A 9215-nucleotide genomic window follows, 5' to 3' on the forward strand; every position below is an offset into this window, starting at 1 on the left:
TAACAGTATTTTCCACATCTACGGGCAACAAATCAGCAGCTGTTTGAATGGCTTTATGTATTATGTGTGTTGCACAACCAACACCAATAATGTTTTGATTAAGGTTTTTGCTTAATTTATTAAAAATATTATTTGTACCTCTTCTCACTTTTCCTCTAAAATTTGCATTCATGTTGTCTGCACAATAGGCAATCATTTTGTTTTAAATGTTGTTTTTTTTCAAAATATTAATAATGGAACTGAAAATTATTTCAGAAGTTTCACCGGGCACAGAAATGAAATCTAAAATTCTAATTTTTACTCTAGTTTCCAAATAAAAAATCTAATAATGGTTGGACATAACTTTATATCCTTATGATTAGATGCGTCAGAATATGTGGATATAAAATTATTTTTTTCTAGATTTTTGTTTAATTCTGAAAATGCATTTGGGGAAAGCACATTACACACATTTGCCTTGGATTTTGTTCTAGCACAGGCAAATTTTTGGTTGATTAACTTTTTGACAACTTGTGAGGTATAGTCCATAGATCTGAAGGAATGATTGTGATTGACAGCGTGAAAAGACATAAGTCCTTCTGCTAATGCTAATTTCTTTTCTTCATCTCCATAAGTTGTTTTCTGAAAAAATTCCTGTATTTTGGAGGAAGATGCAGTAGGATTTAAATATCTTTGTTTCTGTGTCTCCAAGTGCTTTGAAATATCATTCTTCCTGCCGTGCGAAATAGAAAATTCACCATTACATTTCTCACATTTTACCATGTAATCGCTTTTGGTTTTTTTAATAAAAGGAAATTCAATTGATCATCGTTGAATTTGGATCCTTTTTTCTTACTCATTATGTTAAAAATCTTAAAAAAATAAAATTATATTATAAATTATTATATACATATTGCTTAAAAATACAGCAACTAGATACATAATTACATGAATATATTTTATTGTTAGTTTATAAATTAAATTAATTCGAGTGTGATAAAGTAACTATATATTTTTAATTATTTTCATTTGATCCTATATTTCTTTCTAAATAATAACAATACTAACTTGTATTATTTTTTTTCTGAATTTGCCTTAACGTAAGTCATAAGTGTCACTTTCAAGGCCGGCGCTAGACTTTTTGCTGCCACTATAAAATATAAATAATATGAGTACTATCTGCTAAATAAATAACTTACCTAAATTATCTGAATAGCTGATTTGTTGACATCACTTGTTTAACCAGCACTAGCACGCAGTACGATGTGTATCGTCTGAGAGAGAGTTACAAAATGTTTTTGTTGTTGCCAATGCCAAAACATGCCATTGTTCATTAAGTCCAAACAATGGTGGTCGAATTCTAATAACTGATCAACAATGCGAACTTTGATAAGCAGTTCGCGATAATCAGTTCTCAACAATTATTTGTTATGATTAAAGTTTAACAGTATAAAATTAACAAAAATAATATACAACTCATATCCTGGTGAAATAGCCACATGGCAGCCGAAAACCGTATATTCCCTACCCGTTCTCCCGCCGTTCCCTAGTTTGTCGTACATCCTTTCCAAAAAATCGGGACTTTTTTAAAACGCAGGGGGACGCGGGGCAAACTGTTAAAGATCGTGACTGTCCCACCAAAAGCGGGACCTCTGGTCACCTTAAATTAACTACATCTGTGGAAAGAGATAATAAAGCAGCTCAATATCAATAGCTAAAACCAGACCAGGGGCTGACTCTGGAACCAGACCATCCACCGCTCATATGTAAGTTCAGGTTGAAGCTGGAGAAAATTAAAACAAGCCTACAGGAGCCAAAATACGACCTGGAGTCTCTCCCACGTGGATTTCGAGAACACCGCAAGAACAGATTGGTCACACTGACACAATGGCAGAAGACCTGATAGGCTGTGGGAGGACGTCAAGAACACACATGAAGAAAACAAAGCTCATGAAAAAGACAGGAAAGACCAACGTGGATGTCAGAAGAAACTCTGAAACTTGCTGGCGGTCATAGACCAGCTAAGGTAAATGGAAAGAATAATGTAAAAGAGAGACACAGAACATTTCAAACGGCTGCTCAAGCAAACAAAGTATTAAAATGAAATGTGCAAAGACCTACAGTTAGAAAACCAACAGGGAAGAACACGCTTTAAGCATGTATCAAACTGAAGGAGCTCAAGAAAAAACTCAAGTCTCGAGTTGCAATGCTAAAAGCTTCTAGGGGTAAAACAGTGAATGAGGGAGGTGTTGGTGGGATCAGGTATCATGCATCTAAGACGCAGAACAAAACATACCCGAGGTGAATGGGGGAGGGGGAGCATGGAGTGGAGACCCAATGCCCATCTGTAGACAATTGCACATCCCCTCACCGAGGGGTCACAGGGAAGAGATGAGCCAGTCAGGGTGCAGTATAGCACCGATGAAACACACAACTTTCCTCTAGTTCTTTGGTACTTCCTTTGCCCCACTATCATGATGCCATTTCTACCTTACAAATTGGATTAGACCAGAGCATGAACACTGCTACAGATAAGAGCCCACAGCACAGGGAATTCGGGATAGAATTCGGGCCAACAAGGAGTAGAGATATCAGGAGGATTAGGGGAGGGTGGGGGGAGGAAGGGGAAATCAATCACAAGGATCAATCTAGAACCCCTTCCCAGGAGGAAGAATAACGGAAAATTGGGTGAGGAGCAACAGAGGATGATGTAAGATATGGAAAAAATAATCTATAACTTATCGAGGGTTTGTTAGGGAGGGTGGGTGGAGGAAGGAGGGAGAAGAAATGGGGAGCTGATATCAGGGGCTCAAGTGGGAAGAGAATGCTTTGAAAATCTTGATGGTGGCATATGTGCAAATGTGTTTGACACATTGGAGGAATGTATGGATTGTGTGATAAGAGTCCCCAATAAAAGTATTTGAAAAATATAGAAAAAATACAGTCACTGTACCAAAAAGAACCATTCAACCTTAAATTATTTTAAGAGGTAGCATATGCAAAAGAACCAAAGAACCAATGATACTAAAGTAAGAAATTCAAGGTGCACTGAAAGCTGCACTGGACCAAAAACAAGGCTCCAGGAATCGATGGGGTACCAATTGAAAAGTTTCAACAAGCTTATGAAGCACTGGAAGCACTCGTTGATCTATGCCAGGAAACTTGGAAGACTAACTAGCCAACTGACTGGAAGAGACCCATATTTGTACCCATTTCAAAGAAAGGGGACCCAACAGAATGCGCATATTATAGAGCAGTATCCTTGATAGCACATGCAAGTAAAATTTCGTTCCAACGGTCGCAGCAGTACATTGACAGGGAGTGCCAGAAATTCAGTCCAGATGCAGAAGATCTCTGCTTAAAGCAGAGAAGACTTGAAAGAGGTTTACGTGTGTTTTATTGAGTACACAAAGGTATTTAAGTATATGGCCTTAATAAACTATAAATAGCCTTGAAAAACTCTGGAAACTCCAAAACAGTACATTGTGCTCATGCGGAACATTCATATGGATCAAGAGGCAGAGTGATAGGTTTATTGTGCCAACTAGGCCAATAGGAACATGTGGGTGGAGTTAAATCAGGTGCAGCTTGATTGGAGGATGACCAAAATAAATAAAGACAGCCAACATCCCATCTCCTTCTTGCTCCCTGGTGGTCAGACCAGCATGCTGCTGCTTTAGCTAGTTCTCTGCCTCAACCTGGGTGCTGCGCTACCTGTGGGTCAGGCCAGAGCTTGACGTTTCTTTGAGACCTGCCTCTCCATGCTGCTGGTGCATACACTGCTTGAGCTTAAGGTCCAGATCCCATCAGGACCTGCCTCCCTAAGCTCCCGAGCTACTGGCCGATGGTGACCAACCCTACTGTCTGCTGCCTGTGGGCAGACTCTGCCTGCCTTGACTGAGGGAAGACTCCGAAATCTGCTTCCTTGACCTTGGACCTGGCAGCCCACATGAGTTGAAGGACTCCAGTATGTATGTACGTACGTACGTATGTATGTATGTATGTATGTATGTGTGTGTGTGTGTGTGTGTGTGTATCCATTTGAAAGCAGTCACTGTTTTATTAAGAGACCAGATTACAAAAATAATCATGGCAGGCAGATACCTTACTTCATCCTTCTAAAAAGCCTGTTGATCTGGTCTTCCCTGTTGCCTGTATCTCCACCTTCTACGAAATGGGTGGTCTTTTTCTTCATCGCACCTCGTGGAGGAGATAATTTGCAGGGCCATAGGAAGTTATTTGCTTCTTTGAAACATTTCCCAACAGTCTAGATTTCATATATCAGATCCTCCATGCAGACGATGTCATATTGACCAAGACGCCGTGCAGTCAGAGGGTTATCTGTCAGGGCAATACGCTTCTTATTGATTTTGCCATCACCACGCTTGTAGATGAGTTCATTCACCGACTTCAGGTTTGGGTACCGCCATGCAATGTATGGTTCCACGTGTTAATTGAAGCCTTGTTAAGCTTAACACAGGTGCCATTGAAAATCTGGCGAAGGCAGAGAAGCTGTAACACTTTCGAACCTGTGGGCTCACACCATTGATACCTCTGATCCAGATAACAAACGCCAGCTTGGGCTCTCCGGGCACATAGAAGTTGCCAGCTTACTTGCCATCCGTGCCATTCGGATTTCACTTCTGTCCATCTGCCTGTATTCCTTGTGATAGTGCTTAACTTTCTCGTAGATAAACTTCCTCCTGGCTTTTTGAAGCATCTTTTGGGCAAACTTCTTTCTTAGGCGTTTGATCTTTAGTTCTGTGAAATTCCTTCGCTTTTTCTTCAGGGTCTCTGGAACAGCAGACAACCTCCATGATTCCAGCCGGTGGGGAAAATAGCCAGTATTTTAACTGCGCCATGAAAGTGAGTGGAACTGAACCCTCTGTACGGGTGTGGAGGCTAATTAGCTGTTTTATTCCTTCTTGCTGTAAACCTGTCCATGAAAAGAGCGGGACATCCGGCCTCTTGGACAGTTACGGTCGTGTGGCGCGCCAAGAGAGCATCAATTCACGATGGTTCAGAAGTGTGTCCAGTGCCACACTGTGGGGAGGCGGGGCAAACACAAGACTGGCAAATCTCCATGGTTTGTTTGGGAGGAAGACTGGCCAAGCCCCTGGATCCACTTACACAGATGCCAGTAAGAACAACGGTATCACTGGGAGAGGACACGCTGATGGAGTATTTAGAGAATCACAAGAACTGCATCCCAGAACAAAAATGATCTTTGCTGGCATTAAGAAGAAGGGCGAAAGGGCAGACTTGATAGCTTCTCTGAAGAAAGCTACTAATGAGTAAGTTGGCCACTGCCTAATTTATTATAAAATAGGAGCGTCTTGGCCTTTCTTTTAATATGCACCATATTTAAATTGATCTCATTCACCAGAAATCAGATCATGAATGATTGATATGAATATTTTGTTTAGACGGTCTTAAAGATTGGCTGTGGTTAAATGACTGATCAAACTTTTTAATTTTTTATAGAAATTTCTGTTCCAGTGAGTGTTTGTACTGCTTTGCCCTAAGGTGTGATTGGACTTTGGAGGCCAGGCTACATTGGTAAGGTCGATTTCTTCACAAAGATGGTGAATGGCATCTTATACCCTATAGATTGATTTTATATTTATATATCTGATTATATGAATATGTTTGAATACTGGGAAGTCTCTACACTGCCTTATGGGGCAGAACAGAGCCAGGTGCCCCTGTTTCAGTTCGTGTTCGTGAGCCTGTTGAAATGCAGGAGTTGAAGATAAAGGCAGCCATGGCCTCTTTGTCTTTTTTGCTCTTAGATGTGCTGATCTAATTAAAATTTTCTGTCTAAAATACTGTCTTTTAATTAGCAAAAAGCTATTTGTGTATGATGTCAAAGTATTTAGCACTTCACATTTTAAAGAAGATTTAAGGTCAGATGATTTTAAAACTCAGCATGAGAGAAGAGCAACTTGAATTTTGCGCTTAAATTCTTAAGTTACTCATACATCTATTAATCAGCTATTCAAAAAATAAAACTGTTAAACTACTGATGCTTTTAGTAACTCCTTAGGAAGAGTATGGTAGAGGCGATATCTTACTGGTACAAATTTGTAAATTAAGTTATCATAGGCTTAAGATAATTAAAATAACAGATTATGGGGAAAATCCTATCCATATATAAAAATAATCATAAGTGTCCTGGCTTTGTTTCTCTAGAGCAACAGTTCTCAACCTTCCTCATGCCGTGACCCTTTCATACAGTTCCTCATGTGGTGGTGACCCCCAACCATAACATTATTTTTGTTGCTACTTCATAACTGTTATTTCGCTACTGTTATGAATCGAGCGACTCCTGGGAAAAGATCTTCGTCGCGACCCCCAGGTTGAGAATCACTGCTCTAGACTCTGCCTAACAGGCAGGCAGTTGTTCAAACACAACAAAGGAATACTTAGTGATTCAACATCGGGAAGAGTGTGTCAGGGTTTTATTTTTTCAGCATCTTTATTCAATCTGTAAGCCGAGCAAATAATCAGAGAAGCTGGGTTACTTGAAGAATGTGGCATCAGGACTGGAGGAAGGCTTAACAAAGTGCAATATGCCGGTGACAGACTTCGCTGGCTGAGAAGTGAGGAGGACTTCGAAGTACTTGTGAATGAAGAGCAAGGACCGCACCCTTCAACGTGGATTATATCCTCACATCTAGACTAGCAGGTAACATCTGAAGAAAGAGAGACAAGCTTAAAATTGTCAAGGATTTTATCTTGCTTGGATCTACAATCAGTGCTCCTGGAGGCAGCAGTCAAGATCAAATGAGGCAGTGCATTGGATAAATCTGCTGCACAGGATCTCTTTAAAGTGTTGCAATGCAAGGATGTTACTTTGAGGACTAGGGTGTGCCTGAAGCAAACCAAAGTATTTTCAATCACTTCGTGTGCATGTGAACTTTGAACACTGCATAAGACTGAAGAATCGATACATATGAATTATGATATTGGAAAAGAACACTGAAAGTACCATGGACTGCCAAAAGAACAATCACATTTGTCTTGGAAGAAGTGCAGTCAGTGCAGCGGCAGTGAATTATTTTAATATGGCTCTTCTGTCCAAAGTCTCTAACTCACACCAAATGACCTTTCCCTGCATGGGCCTGTTAAGAAGGGGAGGGAAGATACTGATAGGATTCACTTGTGAGTCCTTGTGAGCAGGATTCCCTGCCATGCCATCCTGCTGTGTATAAAATGAGCCCTCTGAGAAACAGGAAGAAGGATCTGCTTACCAGCAAGAGCCAGGAGTAGAGTTTGTCCTCTGGCCACAAGATCCCTGTTCAGTGAAACGATTGGGTCCAGGTGGCAGCTATACTCTCAGAGGTACAGCAGTAGAAACAAGAGCCATAGCACAGAACACAGGTGGACTGCCCAACCCCCAGAGCAAGTCTAAATGAGTGCTTCTGTATAGAAGGCTGGCTTTCGGAATTGGATGCCTCTGGCACTTAATTGGGGAAATTGGACTTGCTGATCCACAGAAGTGAAGCTGACTGTCTTTAGGCTGATGTTTTCTGGAGTTGGGTTCCCCTGGCACTTAATTCAGGGTGCTGGGTTTGCTGACCCAGGGAGCCTGAGCTGAATGCCTTTGGGTTAAGGCTTACAGAAGTGGTATGTCTGTTTATACATTCTTCATTTGTGTACAGAAATGAAACTGTATCATGTCCTGGTAAACAACTATCCTGACCATTTCTCACTGGCATTACAGCTTGTTAATTTGCTTGATAAACCCTTTAATCATGAATTTCTTTTTCTGGGAATTCCTGTGTCGCCATTGCAATGTTGCAATGGATATTAGAAACTAGAGAGATAAATTTAAAAAACAAACAAAAACGACTGTCATCAAGTCAATGTGGACTCGTTGTAACCTTATATGGCAGGGTAGAACTGCCCTAGTGAGTTTTGAGACTGTAACTCTTTTATAAGAGAGAAAGCCCTGTCTTTGTTCCAGAGTGGCAGGTGTTTCGGGTGCATACCTTGCAGGTGCATAACCTTACAGCACCAGGGTGCCATCAGAGAAGAATCGTAGAGCATTGATTAAGTCAGCGCACCTAGAATGCTCCTTAGAAGGATGGCGAGACTTCATCTCACATACTTTAGACATATTATCACGAGAGACCTGTCTGTGGAAAATGACATCATGCTTGGTAGCGTAGAGGAGCAGGAAAAATGGAGGTAGGCCCCCAATGAGATGAACTGCTGCAACGGCTGCAATGCTGGGCTCATGTAACATGACAAGCAGGGCAGGGCAGAGTTTGGTTCAGTGGTTCAAAGGGTCACTAGTGTCAGAAGCATCTCAAGGATGCCTACCATCAACATCAACAATTAATTATATTTGAGAGTTTTCTGCTGTAAAGTAGATTCTATACACATTGAATGTTAAAAGACTTCAACGTTATGCACGTATGCTACTCATAAAAACTACTCGAAAATTAATTGTGGATTCATAGTCCAAGACATCATGAATGACGCTACTTCATTGCAGTCCCATGGCCCTCGGGACAAAGCTAAACTAGCTCCTTTGCGGCATTACGGATGCCTTGTCGACCCCTGAGAAATTATAACTCTCGGAAATTTCCAGTAGTCACACCTTGCTGACACTTCATTGTTCTTTTTATATTCCTCTGAGCGAGTCTTGCCCAAAAGAGAAACATCTTACCCTGGAAAGAAGCAGCAGTCAGTCAAGTCTGTCTAAACAGTTTCCTTTAAGAATACTGCTGCCCTGCTGCCCATTGCTTGGCTGTCGAAATGAAAAGACAGGGATATGTCTCCTGGGTAAGTTCACATGCAAGCCCTTTCATGATCTCTCGTTACCTTGTAGCAAAGAGGTAGTTCTGGCTTTGTGACAAGCACGGTGCTGACACTTGGGCTTAGCAATGGTCTGAGCACCTTGCCGGGATGTTCCTCCATGGGTGGGCTCACCACCACTTTGCCCTGAGAGGGTCCTGCTGAAGCAGTTACTCCTTTTGGCTTGTGGAATACACTCTGAAAAAACACAGGACGCAAAGATTTTACCAAGTGAGTAGACAATTTAGTGATTTCCACTTTCATACATTAACGAATTATAATTCCCCCACAAACATTTCTGTTAGTGTTGTCATAAAAGCATTCCCAGAAAGTAGCTAAATGGCAAAAGGGAAGAGCTGGAATCAAAAGACTGAAAACGCAACATTAAAAGATCCAAGACTGCAATTCGGCTTTCCAGACAAAGCCTCCAG

At 41.1% G+C, this 9215-nt stretch overlaps 1 pseudogene; it reads right to left on the reverse strand.

The window, feature by feature from the left end:
* Positions 1 to 4084: 4084 nt before the first annotated feature.
* On the reverse strand, positions 4085 to 4714 carry LOC142423346 (large ribosomal subunit protein uL30-like; annotated as a pseudogene).
* Between the last annotated feature and the right edge of the window lie 4501 nt (positions 4715 to 9215).

Source organism: Tenrec ecaudatus, chromosome 1 (assembly GCF_050624435.1).
Source record: "Tenrec ecaudatus isolate mTenEca1 chromosome 1, mTenEca1.hap1, whole genome shotgun sequence".
In the NCBI taxonomy this organism is placed as follows: domain Eukaryota; kingdom Metazoa; phylum Chordata; class Mammalia; order Afrosoricida; family Tenrecidae; genus Tenrec; species Tenrec ecaudatus.